This window comes from Orycteropus afer, unplaced genomic scaffold (assembly GCF_000298275.1).
Source record: "Orycteropus afer afer isolate SDZICR_OR568_19922 unplaced genomic scaffold, OryAfe1.0 scaffold00083, whole genome shotgun sequence".
Taxonomy (NCBI): Eukaryota; Metazoa; Chordata; class Mammalia; order Tubulidentata; family Orycteropodidae; genus Orycteropus; species Orycteropus afer.
Genome location: NW_006921670.1, coordinates 4,562,688 through 4,580,538, shown reverse-complemented (window position 1 = coordinate 4,580,538; position 17,851 = coordinate 4,562,688). Strand labels below are relative to the sequence as shown.

General features: G+C 41.8%; 1 non-coding gene across 1 annotated transcript; it reads right to left on the bottom strand.

Annotated features, from left to right (window-relative positions):
* Window positions 1-7,500: 7,500 nt before the first annotated feature.
* LOC122150065 lies at window positions 7,501-7,607 on the bottom strand. The gene has a single exon (XR_006163471.1). It is a non-coding gene; the product is annotated as a U6 spliceosomal RNA (small nuclear RNA).
* Window positions 7,608-17,851: the final 10,244 nt, after the last annotated feature.

Below are 17,851 nucleotides of genomic sequence, written 5' to 3'. Positions count from 1 at the left end.
ACTTTTTAATTGAGAGTTTTAGGTTTACAGAAGAATTGTACAGAAAGTAGCAAGAGTTTTCATATGTCCCTTCTTCCTCCCCTAAATACACAGTTTCTCCTATTATTCACCTCTCTCCTTAGTGTGGTATATACCTTCTCAACCCTTATCAACAACCATCTCATTATCCAACATTTCACATTTATGACAATAGCAAAAAACTACTATCCAGATGTTCTGGGCATTAATGACATGCATCTGGCAGTAATGGATGCTGAGATGCAAGGTAAGACTATCACTGGCTGTGATGGTTAAGATTATATGTCAACTTGGCTGGGCCAGGATTCTCAGTGGTTTGGCAGTTATGTAATGGTGTAATGTGTCATCCTCCATTTTGGGATGTGGTCATCCTTCATAATTGTATAACGCCAATTTTCACATAACCACCTGCTATTTATAAACTAACCATATCAATAATTGAGGAGAGGGTGTATTTGTTATAACTTATGTACCAATATTAAAACCAAAAAACCAAACTCACTGCCGTCAAGTCAGATCTGACTTGTAGCAACCCCTCCTCGGGTTTCTGAGGCAGTATCACTATGAAAGTAGATTGCCCAGTCTTCCTTCTGAAGAGCGGCTAGTGGGTTTGAACCACCAGCCTTCTGGTTAGCAGTCAAATGCCTTAGGCACTCTGCCACCAGAGCTCCAGGAACCAATATTAACACATCAATGTGAATTAACATCCATAGTTTACATGAAGTTTCACTCTGTGTTGTACATTTCTACAGGTTTTGACAAATGCATGTATGTATTCACCATTGTATTATCATACAGAATAGTTTCACTGCCCTAAAAATGTCCTGTGTTCCACCTATTCATGGTTTCCTTCTCTCCCTGAACCCCTGGAAATCACTGATCTTTTTACTGTTTTTATAGTTTTGCCTTTTCCAAAAGAACATATAAACCAAACTCACTGTCATAGAGTTGATTCAAACTCACAGCGACCCCTACTGGGTTTTTAAGGCTGTAAATCTTTTTGGAAGCAGACTGCTCCCATCTTTCTTCCACAGAATGCTGCTGGTTTCAAACAACTGATCTCCTGGTTAGCAGCCAAATGCCTTAACCATTATACCAGCAGAGCTCCTTAAAGGTCATATAGTTGGAATCATATAGCATGTAGCCTTTTGAGATTGGCTTCTTTCAGTTAGCATTATATATTTAAGGTTCCTCCATGTCTTTCCGTGGCTCATTGCTTTTCATCAAATAATATGACGTGCTATACTGTTTGCTCATCCATTCACCTACTGAATGACATCTTAGTTGCTTCCAATTTGGGGCAATTATTGACTAAAGCTGCTATAAACATTCATGTGTAGGTTTTTGTATACATGTTAAGTTTACTGTTTTCAACTCACTTGGGTAAATACCTAACAGCATGATTTCGGGATCATATGGTATCATGGATTAAACTGTGTTCACCCAAATTTGTGTCATCTTGGTTGAGCCATGATTCTTGGTGGTTTAAAAGTTATATACTAATGTAATGTGTCAGATATTCAATGATAACCCCATGATTTGATCTGGCATGATAAGAAAATCAGGTATAAAATGATTAATGGTAGGTTGCAACATCCTTGGTCTCATCACAGTCCTGATCCACTATAAGGATATCCCTGGGGTATGGCTTGTAACATCCCTGCCCCTGGTTATAGCTTATAACACCTTTTACCTTGTAAGATATGAAAGGAGAGAGAAGGGAGAAGAGAAGGGGGACTTACGACCACCAAGAAAGAGGAGCCAGGAGTGGGATGTGTCCTTTGGACCTAGGGTCCCTGCACTGGGATCCCTAGGAACAACAGACAAAGAGAGAGAAAGTCTTTCCTAAAGCTAGCACTATGAACTTGGACTTCTAGCTTCGTAAACTGTGAGAGAATAAATTTGTATTTTTCTAAGCCATCCATTTGTGCTATTTGTTATAGCAGCACCAGAGAAGTAAGACATATGGTAAGACTATTTAGCTTTGACAACTGCCAGACTTATCTTCCAAATGGCCGTACCATTCTACACTCCCACCAGCAACGAACAAAAGTTCCTGTTGTTTCACATGCTTACCAGCATTTGGTGTGGTCAGTGTACCAGATTTTAGCCATCCTATGGATAGACTGGCACAGAGGCTGCAACAATGTACTCAAATAAAGCAATGATTATGTGGATGGCACAGGACTAGACAAGGTTTCACTCTGCTACACACAGGGTGGTACTGAGCAGGAACCAACCCAACAGCACCTAACAACAATGGGTGTGTGGTGGTATTGTGGTGGTACCTCACTGCTGTTTTAATTCTCTAATGACATATGATGTTGAGTATCTTTTTTTTTTTTTTTTTTTATTTATTGTGATTTGGGTGAAGATTTACAGAGCAAATTCACTTTCCATACAGTAGTTCACATATACTTTGTCTCATGTCATTGACCACAGTTTACCACAATGCAACAGCTCCCCTCCCACTTCCTCCCCATAGTTACCACTTCCCAGTGTCCATCCCTCCATACTCTCCTGCCCCCTGAGCTGTCTCCCTGTGCATAAGCAGCCCTTCCTTCTCCCATGATTGTTCTCTCCAGGGCGTGTGTCTACTTGAGGTAAATGTTTAACTCACATGCCTGTACTTTGTTTGGCTGGAAACCACAGGTGTGGGTTCAATTCCAGACCTGAAGGGCAGCTAGGGGCCATAGACTCAGTGGTTTCACCAGGCTCTATTGGACCAGCAAACCTGGTCCCCACCTTCTTTTTTTTTTTTTTGAGTATCTTTTCATATGCTTATTTGGCATCTGTATATCTTCTTTGATAAGGTATCCTTTTAGATCTTTTGCCTGTTTTTTAATTATTGTAAATATATAAACAATCCCACATTTGCCAATTCAACATTTCTCACATTTACAATTAGTGACACCAACTGCGCCAATCATGTTGTGCAACCATCACCAATATCCACTGCTAAATTTCCTGTCACCATAAACAGAAACTCGGTGCTTCCTAAAGAATGATTTTACCCTTCTCTCTCCCTTCCACCCGTGGTAATCACTATTAACCTCTGATCTCCATCCACCTGCCTATTCTAGGTAACAACAACAACACAGTACCTGTTCTTTGTGATTGACTTAGTTCACTCTGTCTAATGTTTTCAGTGCTCAATCACATATAACACTTCTCTTTATGGTTGAGCACTTTTTAAAAAAATTTTTTATTGAGATGTGGGTGAAAGTTTCCATACAGCAGCTCACATACACTTTGTCTCATGACATTGACTGCAATCTCCCACAATGCAACAGCTCCCCTCCCACTTCCTCCCCAGTTACTTTTTCCCTGTGTCCTTCCCTCCCATGCACTCCCCCACAAGCTGTCTCCCTGTGCTTACACAGCCCTTCTATTCTCCCTTGACTGATCTCTCTAAGGAATGTATTTACCTAATGTAAATGTTCAGCTCATACGACTGTCTTTTGTTTGGCTGGAAGCCACAAGAGTAGGTTCAATTCCAGACCTAAAGGTCATCTAGGGGCCACAGTTTCAGGGGTTTCACTGGGCTCTATCTGACCAGCAAACCTGGTCTTTTTTTTTTTTTTTTTAATGATTTCGAGTTGCAAACCCAACGAGAGGTTGCTATGAATCGGGATCAACTCAATAGCAGTGAGTTTGGATTTTTTATTTTAGATTTTTGAGTTTTGTTCCACATTGTTCTCCCTCTCTATCCAGGATCCCTTACAGAGATCCCCCTCTGAGTGGTTGACAGTGGTAGCTGGGCACCATCTAGTTCTTCTGGTCTCATAGTCACATAGGCTGAGGATCGCATGATGTACCAGTCCCTTGGACTAATTGTTTCCATGCGTCTTTGGTTTTCTTCACTCTTCTTTGCTGTAGACAAGGAGAAGCCCATTGTTGCCATTTTTATTTTAATTTTGGTGAAAATATATACAGCAAAACATACACACATTAGTCTCTACATGTACAAGTCAATGGCATTGGTTACATTCTTCATGGTGTGTCACTATTCTCAGTCTCTACATACATATTGTTTCACCACAACTGACTTAGAGTCACTACCCCCTAAGCTTCATCTATGCTTTGGAGTTACTGTGGATAATTTCATCTCATATAGATAATTATTTAAAGGAGTGAAAAGCTCATGTCAAACATTCTTTACTAATTTAGCACAGTAGTTATTTAGTTCAAAGATAAATTAAGGGGATGATTTTCACACATGGTTCAAAGACCTTCTTAATGATAGTTCCAGCAGTTCCTTCAGTCTTACCAGGACCGGCAAGTCTGAATTCTGTAAGAATCTGAAATTCTGTTCTACATTTTACACTCTTTTGATCAGGATTCATCTATTGTTTCCTTGATCAGAAAGTTCAGTAATTCTGGCTGGGCATTATCCAGTTGTTCTGGTCTCATAATGGCTAAGGAGGCAGTAGTTCACGGTGGCGGTTAGACCTGCAGTCCAGTCGCATCTCTGCTTCCTGGATCTTCCTCTTCCTCTGCTGCTCCAGATGAACAGAGACTGATTCTTGTATCTTGGATGGCTGCTTGCAACCTTTTAAGGCCCTAGGCACTGACCCATGGGTGGAACAATAATTCTGAGAACAGAATTAGGCCAAATGATTGGACAATCCCACAAAGCCATGACCTTGCAACTTCAGACCAAGAGAGTATCAGACCAAAAGTCCCATGGGATGTTTGAGTGCTTGGATGTATTTAAGTAGTAACAGCAACTTTAGCTTCTCTTTCTCTCTCTTTTTCCTTGTTGTTGAAGAACTAGAAAAAATGCAGTATTTGCCATTTCATCCTTTCTCTGATGTAGAATTTAGTATTATCAGTTACATTGTCAGGTTGTGCAACACTACCCTTAATCTTTCCTATCATCATAAACATAAACCCAGCACTTCCCTCTCTCCCTCCCCCTCCCACCACAGATAAATCACTAATAACCAATGGTTTCTATATATTTACTTGTTCTTGTCTTTTCACTATCTGTCCTTTTGTGATTGACTTACTGGCTAGCACTTCCACTTGTGCTCCTTAGGCTTTTGATGCTATTATTTGTGTTAGTTAGTTGCATAGGTCCTGAACACTTGGGCCAGGGCACAGAACTAGATGAATGGTACTCTCCCGTCTGCCACAAGTCTCCTGGTGTCTGTGCTCACCTCCTGAGAAAACCATCATGGCCCCCTTGCTGATGTTTCACTCCCTCCTCACATCTACTGTTTCATTTAAGAACATTCTTTACTAATTTAGTAAAAATTGAGAACATATAGCTTGAAGTCAGGACAGCTGCCAAAGATGTAGGCAGTTGGAGTTTTCTGTGATAATAGTTTGCGTCCTAAGAATTATGCTGGATGCGGACAGACAACAGAGCTAAGTCCTGGAAGAAGACAGGGGTGGGGAGCAGGGCAAAAGAGGATAAGGCCACCAGGCCTTATTCACGTTGTTGTTGCTGTTGTTGGGTGCTGGCAAGTCAATTCTGACTCAAGGAGACCTTATGTACAACAGAAGGAAACACTGCACCATCCTCACAATTGTTGCTGGGCTTGAGCCAATCACTGCAGCCACTATGTCTGTCCTTCTAGTTGAGGGTCTTCCCCTTTTTCGCTGACACTTTACTTTACCAAGCATCATATCCTTCTCCAAGGACTGGTGCCTCTGACAACACGAACCAAAGAACAAAAGATGAGGTCTGGCCATTCTCACTTCCAAGAAGATTCTGCCTGGACCTCCTCCAAGACAGATTTGTTCATTCTTTTGGCACTCCATGCTATTTTCCATATTCTTCACCAATACCACAATTCCAATGCATCAGTTCTTCCTCAGGCTTCCTTATTCACTGTCCAGCCTTCACATGCATATGAAGCTACTGAAAATACCATGGCTTGGGTCAGGCACACCTTAGTCTTCAAAGTGATATCTTTCCTCTTTAACACTTTAAAAAAGAGGATTTTTGCAGATTTGTCCGATGCAATATGTTGTTTGATTTTTTTGTTGCTTCTATGGGCACTGATTGTGGATCCAAGTAAAATTCAATCCTTGACAACTTCAATTTTTTCTCCATTTATCATGATGTTGCTTATTGGTCCAGCTGTAAGAATTTGTTTTCTTATGTTGAGCTGTAATCTATACTGAAGGCTGTGGTCTTTGATCTTCATCAGTAAGTGCATGAAGTACTCTTTCAGTAAGTAAGGTTATATCATCTGCATACTGTACGTTGTTAATGAGTCTTCCTCCAATCCTGATGCTGTGTTCTTCTTCATATAGTCCAGCTTCCTGGATTACTTGGTCAGCATACAGACTGAGTAAGTATGGTGAAAGGATACAACTCTGACATACACTTTTCCTGATTTTAAATCATGCAGTATTCCCTTCTTCTGTTTGAACAACAACCTCTTGGGTCTATCTACAGGTTCCTCATGAGCCCAATTAAGTATTCTGGAATTCCCATTTTTCACAGTTATCCCTAATTTGTTATGATCCACACAGTTGAATGTCTTTGCATAGTCAATAAAACATAGGTAAACATTTTTCTGATATTCTTTGCTTTCACAGCCAAGATCCATCTGAAACCAGCAATGATATCACTTGTTCTAGGAGCTCTGGTGACGTAGTGCCTAAGGCATTCTGACTGCTAACCAGAAGGCTAGTGGTTCAAACCCACCAGCCACTCCTCAGAAGGAAGGTTGAGCAATCTACTTCCACAGTGGTACTGCCTCGGAAACCCAAGCAGGGGTCGCTATGGGTCGGATCTGACTTGACAGCAGTCAGTTTGGTTTTTTTGAGTTTATCGCTAATATTGGGAGCTCTGGTGGTATAGTGCCTAAGGCATGTGACTGCTAACCAGAAGGCTGGCAGTTCAAACCCACCAGCCACTCCTCAGAAGGAAGGCTGGGCAATCTACTTCTGTAGTTCTATGCCTTCTATTCTAATCTGGCTTGAATTTCAGGCAGTACTCTTGTCAATGTACTGCTGCAACCATTTTTTAATAATTTTCACCAAAATTTTACTTGCATGTGGTATTAATGATACAGTGTGATAATTCCCACATTGTATTGGATCCCCTTTCTTTGGAATGGGCACAAATACGGATCTCTACCAGTTGGTTGGCCCAGTAGCTGTCTTCTAAATTTCTTGACATAAATGAGTGAACACCTCCAGTGCTGCATCCATTTGATGAAACATCTCAGTGAGTATTCCATCAATTCCTGGGGCCTTGTTTTTTGCCAATTCCTTCAGTGCAGCATGGACTTCTTTCCACACCATCAGTTCTTGATCATACGCTACCTCCTGAAAGGGCTGAACATTGACATATTCTTTTTGGTACAATGAGTCTGTGTATTCCTTCCATCTTTTTTTTTTTTTTCATTTTTAAAATTTTATTCTGATATTAAAACTGTTATGTCATTAAGAATTTAACTGAGAAACTGATGCAGAAATACAAAGTAACATTTCAAGTCAGAGAAAAGGAAATCTATATACAAAAAAGAACCACGCTTCACAAATTTGTGTGTCATCCTTGCGCAGGGGCCATGCTAATCTTCTCTGTATTGTTCCAATTTTAGTATATGTGCTGCTAAAGTGAGCACCCTTCCATCTCCTTTTGATGCTTCCTGTGTTGTTCAATACTTTGCCCACAGAATCCTCCAATATTACTACTCAAGGCTTGAATTTTTTTCTTTTGTTCTTTCAGCTTGAGAAATGCCAAGAGTGTTATTTCCTTTTAGTTTCCTAACTCCAGGCTTTATTCATATTGCTTGCCATTCTCTAAAATTAAATTTGAAAAAGAATCATGCTGAATAATCAAGTTTGAGAATTAAAACTATGCCTTATCAGAAGTGGTAACAGTGAAGAAAAATAAATATAGTATATTGAATATGTATTTCTTTGAACTTGCTCCATTCCTTAAGAAAGACTCAGTTCTAGCTATGTCCTCGAGTCTATGGTTAGGCACTTGGCTATGGAGGAACTCTTAACGTCTATTTGTGGTTTTGCAGGCCTCGGGTTGATCTGAGAAGCCTTGGTAGCGCAGTGGTTAAGCATTCAACCGCTAATCAGAAGACCGGCAGCTGAAACTCATGAGCTGCTCAGTGGAAGAGAGACAGCAGCCTGCTTCTGTGAAGATTTACAGTCTTGGAAGCCCTTTGCGGCAGTTCTACCCTGTCCTATAGGGTCGCTACGTATCAGAATCCACTCAATGGGAAAAGGTTTGGTTTTGGGGGTTGATGTAATCTGAGATTCGATGAACCCTTCACTCCCTGTGTGAATCCCAAGACCAGTCTGCTTACTCTAGAGATACCTGAGAAAACTGGAATATTTCAAAATAGCTGACTGCACATGACCAGGTGGTGGGGTTACAGTGTGTATCTAATCATCTGAAATGACGTTTTGAAGGAATTTGCTGTTATCCATACCTCTGAAGGAATACAGTGCTGTGGGTAACTCCAACTGGATGACTCCATATGTTGATTTTAGAATTAATTTACTTTTTATCTTTATTGTGACTATGAGCCTGGTAGAGAAAGTAATGAAATTGTTCTATGAAAACTAGATCTGGGAGTGCTTGGAAAGCTACCACTTAGGACTCTCAAACCTCTTTCGTGCTAGCCTTTCTTACAGCCCTCAGAACCATCTAAAGAACTGCCTCAGGTTGTACTCCACAAGTCCCTAAAACTCAACATTTCTAAACCAAACTAACTGTGATAGTTAAAGTTGTGTGTCAACTTGGCTGGTCCATGATTCTAAGTGGTTTAGCAGTTATGATATAGTCATGCCCCATGATGAGATCAGGTATAATGTAATCACCTCCATGGTGAGATGACCAGTCAATCCTTTGAAAGGGAGTTTTCTCAGGGGTGTGGCCTGTTTCCAATATGTATGGATGTCCTGGTGAAGATCTCTGACTTTTTGCTCGATGTGGCTCCTGTATCTGGCTCTTCCCCATCTGACCTCTGGTTCCAGAACCTGATCCAGTGGCCTGCTGTATTGACTGTCAATTTTGGGATTGTTGCCTTCACAGCCTGCGAGCCATCTTACCTGCTGACCTTGGATTCGTCAGCCTCCAGAGTCAGAAGCAATTGCTTGCTATCTTGGGTTCATCAGCCCTGCCTGGCATTTATATGAGTCAGGAGAGACCGTCAGCTTGACGTCGGACCCACAGACTTGGGACTTGCCAGCCTCTACAACTGCACGAGCCATTTCTTCTAGATAAATTTCTCCTCTCTCTCTCTCCATATATGCTTCACTGGTTTTACTTCTCTAGAGAACACAGCCTAAGAGACTAACTCCCCCCCCCCATGCTATGTTCTCCTTCTGTCTCACTTGGGGATACAATCATCCCACTCAAGTCAGAACCCTGGAACTATCATCAGCTCCCTCCTCTCAACAAATCCTGTCCATTCTAATCCCAAATATCCCAGTATGGCCTTTCCTTCCTATCTGCACCGTCAATGTCCTATTTTATTCCAACTTTTAAAAATTTTGTTTTCGTACCCTCAAAGCCCTCCCACCTCACTCCACCCCCATCAGAATTACCTTTATACGATTCAAGGCTGTACTGCCTTTGCACTGCCTCTCATTCACCTCCAAGAGAAAACCCAATCCCCCACATGTGGTAAACAAGTCTTGGTACTTGCTTACCTCTCTGGCTTCATCTCACAACCAGTCCCCCTCTCAAAAGTTATACCCCAGCAAAACAAAACCCACTGCCATCGAGTCAATACTGACTCATAGCGATCTGGCAGGACAGAGTAGCACTGCCCCACAGTGTATCCAAGGCTGTAAATCTTCACAGAAACAGAGTGCCTCATCTTCCTCCCATGGAGAGGCTGGTGGTTTCAAACTGCTGACCTTGTGGTTAGCAACCAAATGCCTTAACCACTGTGCCACCAGAACTCTTTGTACCTCAGCCAAGCCAAGCTTAATTTTAAAGTTTCATTTTCTCTTAAGCACCACGTGGTTTCATGTGCTCATGCCTTGGTACATGCTATTCCCATCTGGACTGTCTTCCCACCCACAGGACAAATTTCTTCGAGATGCAGGCTTAGAGAAATTTTTTCTGTGGAGTCATTGACTCCTATCTTGACACAGGTCAGATGGAAGGGGCCTTCTCCTGGGTAAACAAGTGTACTTGGTGCACATTTCCACAAGGCTTACCACACAATTGTGCAGTGGTTTGTTTCTGCTTTCTGAAGGCCATGTTGTGACCTTATTTACCAATATGTCATCACTTGATACAATGCTAGCACCAGGGACATTCCCAAAAAACTCTGGAAGAAACTTCAGTTTTGGGAGTGGGGACAGGGAAGTCAACTCAACACAATAGTTTGAGCTTACCCAATTAGGATGCTGTTCATCAGATCTAATAGTACAGATAAGGTCACAGCACAGACTCCATTCATTCACTCATTCACGAAAGCAGCCATCTGCCAGGTACCATGCTCTGTCCTGGGAATACTTGGCTCAAGTACAATTAGACTCTCAGGGCAGGTGTGTTATTTGCATTCAGGCCCCTAAACTTCCGTGAGAAACAGTGAAGAGAGCTTTTGGGACTGACAGCAGGACCTTAACATAAAGACATTAAGTTTATTCTTATATTTTGGAAGCCAGAAGGGTTGCCCAAGAAAAACAAACTCAATCTGAACCAAAAATGGGAAAAAGGCATTTCCACTCCTTTAGCCACTGATCGGAATCAACTAACATGCCCTCCAAGCTAGTCTCAAGACAACCTGTCAATTCTTCAACATAAAGGACTTGAAAAATGAAGGCTACCTTCTGTAGACCAAAAGAGCCCTTGAGTAGGACTCCAAAAAACCAAACTCAGTGCCATCAAGTCGGATCCGACTCATAGCGACCTCTCCTTGGGTTTCCGAGGCAGTATCACTATGGAAGTAGATTGCCCAATCTTCCTTCCAAGCAGTGGCTGATGGATTTGAACCACTAGCCTTCTGGTTAGCAGTCGAATGCCTCAGGCACTACGCCACCAGAGTGCTAGGCTATTAACCGAAAGGTTGGTGATTTGAATCCACCCAGAAGCTCCTCAGAAGAAAGGCCTGACAGTCTGATTCCGAAAGCTCCCAGCCAATGAAAACCCTATGAGCACAGTTTCACTCTATGAGTTGAAATCAACTAAACGAAAACTGGTTTGGCTTTTTTTTTTATTATTATTCCTGAAGACCTAGGCAGGACTACAGGTTACAAGAACAGCAGAGGCTGCTGGAGGAAGCAGATTCAACCCCACCAGCTTTACTGCTGACTAAGCACTCAGTACCCAGCTCATTGCTTTCAGAGCAAGGGCCTGTTGCCAGGTCTTACGCAATCGTTGGTGACAGTGACATTAAGAATCAAACAGATTAACAACCTCAGCTTTTGTACCCAATTTATTGATGATCTATGACTGATTAAAGTCTTGACTCTTTTCCATATTGTGCATTAATTTTATGATGTTTTCTTTTTAATTAAGTGGCTAATTCTACTAAAGCTGTTTACTAATTTTTAAATCTACATTGCTTTTCTGTTAATTCAGTGAGTTAGAGAAATATTAACATTGATACTGAAGTGAGCAATCATACGAATAGCCGTTAACAATTGGTTATTTTGTGCCTAGCACTACACACCTTGAAAAGCTTAAGAAAAAAAAAAAAAAAACCTCATTTAAGACGCGGTCCCTGTCCCTGGTGGCTCAGTGGTTAAGCGCTCAGCTACTAACCAAAAGGTCAGCAGCTCAATCCGACTAGCCACCACAGGAGAGAGGTGTGGCGGTCTGCTTCCTTAAAGATTCACAACCATGCAAACTCTAGAGGGCAGTTCTACTCTGTTTTCTCGGGTCACTGTGCATGGGAACGGACTGGACTGCAGTGAGTACTTCCCCCCCGTCCTCAGGACTTTACACTGTAGATAAGGGGGAAACTAGCACACAAAGCAATTCCACAAAAACTAAGCCCTCTGCTGTGCGGCAGGGATGTCCAGAAAACGGGGAGGTAACAACGGCTGAAACAACGTGGCCTTAAGCGAGAAGCCGGGAGTCCAACCAGAATCTAAAGGTCCCAGAGCAGTGATTTTCCAATTTTGTGGTCGCAGGATCCCTTTACAATCTTACAAACTACTGAGGACCCCAAAGAGCTTATATTTATATGTGTCATATCAATATTTACCACATTAGAAATTAAAACTACAAAAATTTTAGAAATGTATTAATTCACTGAAAAATACCGATAATGAACCATGCCATGTTGATATTTTTTAAATAAAAAATGATATTAAGGACAAAACATTTGAGCAAAGTGGCACCGTTTTACAGTTCTGTGAGTACCATTACTCTCTGGCTTAAGGGATGACAGCTGTGTTCTCCTATCTGGTTTTCTGCAGTCAGTCTTTTATAACATCACGTCATATAGCCTCTGGAAAACATCACCGAACTCTCTTACGAGAAAGAGTTAAGATGGCAGAAAACATTTTAGCATTTTACCAGAATGACTGTGACCCTGTAGACCCCCCGTAAAAGGGTCTTGGATGGAGCAGTCCCGAGATCTCACTTTGGGAACCACTATTTTAAAGAGATAAAGAAGCAAGAGCTGGCCAGTAAGGGAATAACTGGCTTACTTATTTGGGCCCTAACTTTCAAGGACCCAAATGCTTACTATAACCTAGCTAACCTCCACTGTGAACCACAGAGAGAGACATGGCCAGGGCAAGGCAGGGTGCTGGGTGGCAGCGAGGGCAAGGAGTCTCCCCAATCCAGGCAGATTGCAGCCGGGAGAAGGTCTCCCTCCCAGAGCAACAGGAGGCCACGTCAGGTTTTTCTCTTGGGCGCCTACACTGTGCTCTCCTGATAGAAGCTGAAAATGGCTCACAAGGAAACAGCCTTGCACGGCTTTCCGAGGCTGTGTTTGCTAGCAGCAAAATCATCTCCCTGCTACAGTCTCAAATTCTTCAGGCATTTCTTGATCTGGCTGTCTGAAAAAGCAAATTTAACATCAGCCACGTAGCCAGTTTTTCCTTGCCAACAATCATGCGAGTTTGCGATTCTGTTCCCGTGCAGCTTGCACACTGTAAAAACAGTTCCTGGAGCACCCTATGTCATGGATCTAGCTGCCATAAACTGAAAATATTTTCTCCCTGTTTTGTGGCACCAACTAAAAGCATTCTGGAAGTGGTTTGCAGACAGTCCATCACTGGCCAAAAAAGGGGTTTCAAACTGTGGCTCAAAGGAGAAAGGGGTGGCCATTTACCATGGTTACACGACTTCACTCTCAGAGTCATGACATTTCAGAGCAGATGTTTCTTCACGTGAATTCTTGCTGTGATTACTGTGCTGACCTACTGTGCACCGATTCCAGCCAAGCTCATCAGGCGGCAAGCCGGAGTAGCCCAGCAGCATTTTGTAGCTGAGAGGAGCACGGAGGGTACCGAAACTTCCTTTGGTCTCTTAAACATAAAAACAAAGTATAAAACCAACTGCTATAAATCTATGGAGTTTTTCAGCCCTTTTTATTTGCTTCAGTAAACATTCATTAAGGCATCTGAATGGCAGCTATCAGATCATTTTTAAGTTAAAGTGAAATGAAAACTTTAAAGAGATTTTTGCTCCTGGGAATGGTAAAATAGATCATTCAGACCAACCCTATGGGGCAGTTCTAGTCTGTCCCATAGGGTCACTATGAGTCTGAGTTGACCCATAGGTGTGGTAGGTTGGGTCCTGCTGAGGAAGGAGTCCTGGTGGTACAGTGTTTAAGCACCAGGCTGCTAACTGAAAGGTTGGTGGTTTGAACCTAGCAGCCACTCTGGGAGAAAGATGTGGCAGTCTGCTTTCGTAAAGATGACAGCCTTGCAAACCCTATGGGGCAGATCTACTCTGTCCTACAGGGTCGCTATGAGTCAGAATCCAAAGGACAGAGAAGGGTTTATGGGTCCTGCCGAGGTCAGGGAGAAAAACTGGACAAAAGATTAAAAAAAAAAAAAAAAAACTTGAAGGCAGTGCTAACCAGCTAGTTAAGAATTACCATACACAAAAATCAGTTGCAGGTGAGTTGAATATCCAGATGTGAACAATGAAGCAGGGTGTGGGGAAGGGTTTCTCCAACAAAATACAAAAAGCACATGCACACACACGTACACATACATATACACATACACACACGCACACACACTCATACACACACAGCGGTATTTTCTACAAGAAAACTCAAAAGTTTTTGCTCATCAAAGGACACCATTGTCAAAATGAAAAAGCCACCTATAAATATAAAGGGCTCACATTGAAAATAATACAGAGTTCCATTCCAGTAAGTCACTTTAAAGGGGGGAGGGCCAACGAACAGGAAAGTGGGCTAGAAGCTAGATGAAGCACTCACCAAAACTAAGTAAATAAATACAGCAGCCAATACACAGGAAAAGGCGCTTTGCCTCAATGGCATGCACGGGAAATACAAATACAAGCGATAGAGATATACCATAACCAAATATATACTCCAAACACCAACTCACTCCAATCCCAACTCACAGTGACCCCCACTGGGTTTCCAGGGCTGTAAATCTTTAGAGAAGTAGAGTGCCCCATATTTCTTCTGCAAAGCAGCTAGTGGGTTTGGACCACCAACCTTTTGGGTAGCAGCCAAATACATTAATCACCACACCACCAGAGCTCTTACATTACATATTAGAACATCTAAAAGCAAAAAGTCTCATCATATCAAAGATATGGAACAACAGGTACTAACTACTGCATATTACCAGTGGGAATGCAAATTGTTGTATGCACTTTGGAATACAATTTGACATTCTTCTTCTAAAACTGAAGACAGATATAACCCCATGACCCAGCAATTGCACTCTCAGGTATATAGCCAGCAGAATTAATGCATACGTGCACAAAAAGATACATACAAAAATATTCATAATAGCTTCAAACTGGGAGCCCCCCAAATATTCTCAATAGTAGAATGGATAAAGGCATTGTGTTACAGGGTAAGCACTAGGTAAGTATTAGCTATTATTCTTACCAATGCACTGTGATAATGATATTATTATCACCTATAATAGAGGCTCAGGATCCCCTAAGCAGTGAGTTCTGCTTTTCCCGTTCCTCACACCTGCCTCTGGTAACCACTAATCAACCTTGGTCTCTACACACTTGCCTGTCCTAGGAATTTCACATACATCACAAAAACCATGGAAGTCATCCATTATTGGCCCCTTTACTAATTTTTTTAAATTGTGCACTTAACATGAATGGATTTCATGGTATGTATATTATATCTGTGTTTAAAAAAATACTTGGCACTTTTTACAGCTAACTATAATTCTCACATCTTTAAAATCTCACCTACACAGGTGGGACCAAGTAACACATGAATAAAGCATAACAAAAGACATCAGCTTTCAAAAAGGAAACAAAGAAAGCTATGTCACACACAAAATTCTTCAAAACCAAATCACCTTCTCTTCACTTATTTTCCAATCCAGAAGCAACAAACAAGCTTTTACTGTCATTTGAGTATTTCATCCCATCTGTACAAACACACACTCTTGCCTCATCTGCATTTATAATTGCAAACATGAACACTGGGCATAATGCCTTTTTTTTTTTTTTTTTTTTTGTAGCCAAACAGCACTCATGAGAAAAAGGTAAATACAAAAAGCATGGTAAGTGATGAGATAAAGAATAATGATATACATGCAGTGAACAGAACTTCCAGATAGGCTTTAAGTTTACCTTTAGAAACTGACAGTTTTATTCAAATGTACCACAGCACTTCATATTAAGCTCTACAAGTCCTCAACTGCTATCCAAATTAGCTGGCTGAATTGGAATCACTGAATTGGATATTGCCTAAAGTAGGTCACTGGCTTGGGCTGGAAAGTAGTTGGTAATGCAGAGATCTACTTGCAAAGTCATTTGTCATAACGAGATTTAACTTGGACAAAATAGGAGAAACAACGCTGGTTGGGTGCCAACTGTTGGTTGTATTTTATTCAGCTAGATCTCATTTCAGATTGATCTCACTGCAAATTCTTGAACAGGACGTCACAAGATGAAGAAGTGTTTGAGAAAGACTAAATCTGGTCGCAACGCTTAGAAAACGCCTCTCTTGCTTCCTGCTCCTTTGTCTCTGGCATCTGCAGCCTCCAGAGCCCATGAACCCTTCTTCTGAAATGTCCTTCAGGTGTATTCCTTTCTCTCCAATTCTACAATCGTTTATGCCCGAACTTGTCAGGAGGAGCCAAAGGAAAGCAAAACTGCAAAGAGCAGTTACACTGGAGACCAGCAGGACATTCTAAGATGGGGGTGAAGACTCAGTCTAGATCAGTGCTTCTAAGTGTGGTCCCCAGACTAGCAGCATAGCATCAGCATCACCTGGGAACTTGAAAAAAAAAATCACTCTTAGAGACTCTACCTCAGACCTAATGAATCAGAAACACTGGGGGTAAAGCCAGCAATCAACCTGGTTTTTGTCTGTTTGTTTGTTTGTTAATTTTTATTGTGATTTGGGTAAAAGTTTACAGAGCAAATTTACTTTCCATACAGCAGCTCACATACACTTTGCCTCATGACATTGACTGCAATTTACCACAATGCAACAGCTCTCCTCCTACTTCCTCCCCATAGCCACCTCTTCCCCGTGTCCTTCTCTCCCACGCACTCCTGCCCCCAGAGCTGTCTCCCTGTGCAGACACAGCCCTTCTATTCTCCAGACTGATCTCTCCCAGGAGTGTATCTACCTAACATAAATGTTCAGCTCATATGCCTGTCTTTTATTTGGCTAGAAGCCACAGCAGTGGGTTCAATTCCAGACCCGAAAGGCAGCTAGGGACCCACAGTCTCAGGGGTTCCATCAGGCTCCACTGGACCGGCAAATTTGTTCCTTTTTTTTTTTAATGATTTTGAGTTTTGTTCCACATTGTTCTCCCTCTCTATCCAGGATCTCCTACATACATTCCCCCTCTGAGTGGTTGACAGTGGTAGCTGGGCACCATCTAGTTCTTCTGGTCTCACAGTTTATAGGCTGAGGATCGTATGGTATACCAGTTGCTTGGACTAATAGTTTCCATGAGTCTTTGGTTTTCTTTCTTCCTCTTTTCTCTGGATGAGGAGAGACCCATCGTTGCATCTAGAAAGTTGCTTGCAAGCTTTTCAGATCCCACTTGCTACTCACCAAAGTAGGATGTGGAACAATGTTTTTGTGTAGTATATTATGCCAATCAATCTGTTCTTAACAAGCCCTCCAAGTTACTGTGATGTATGCTAAAGTCTGATAGGTACTGTACTTTTACACAAATAACGCACATGTTATACAGTTTTTGCAAACAGCACAACCTCTGTTAGTTTCCTATGCACGTTATATGCATGTGTGTGCATGTTACTTGCGTGGGTATGTTATTTGTGAAAATGTGGTAGTGGTTCAGAGAGAAGTAGAAGAGGAAGGAATGAGACAAGAAGAGAGAATCAGGGGACCTGAAGAGAATCCCGACCATGGTGTCCCTCCAGTTTCCATCAGCCTATCCAGAAAGAACTCATCTCCTCCAGACCTGCCCAGACCTCTACACTGCTCAGGTTCAACCCTTCCTTCCACCTTAGGTCCTCATCCAACATAAGACTCATCTTCTTAAGTCTGTGGTTGAGGCTCTAGGCGGTCAAGGGGGGAAAGAGGCTACCATATATGGGAAATTATGATTAAAAGGTACTTCAAATCAGCAGGGAAAATGGAAAATGTGAACTATTCTGCAAATGGCTTTGGAATAACTGTCTATTCATTGTGGTAGTAGGGACTAGGAGGATGTATTTCTTACTTCATAAGTGCTATTCCATACACCAAAATAAAATTCCAGTAAATTA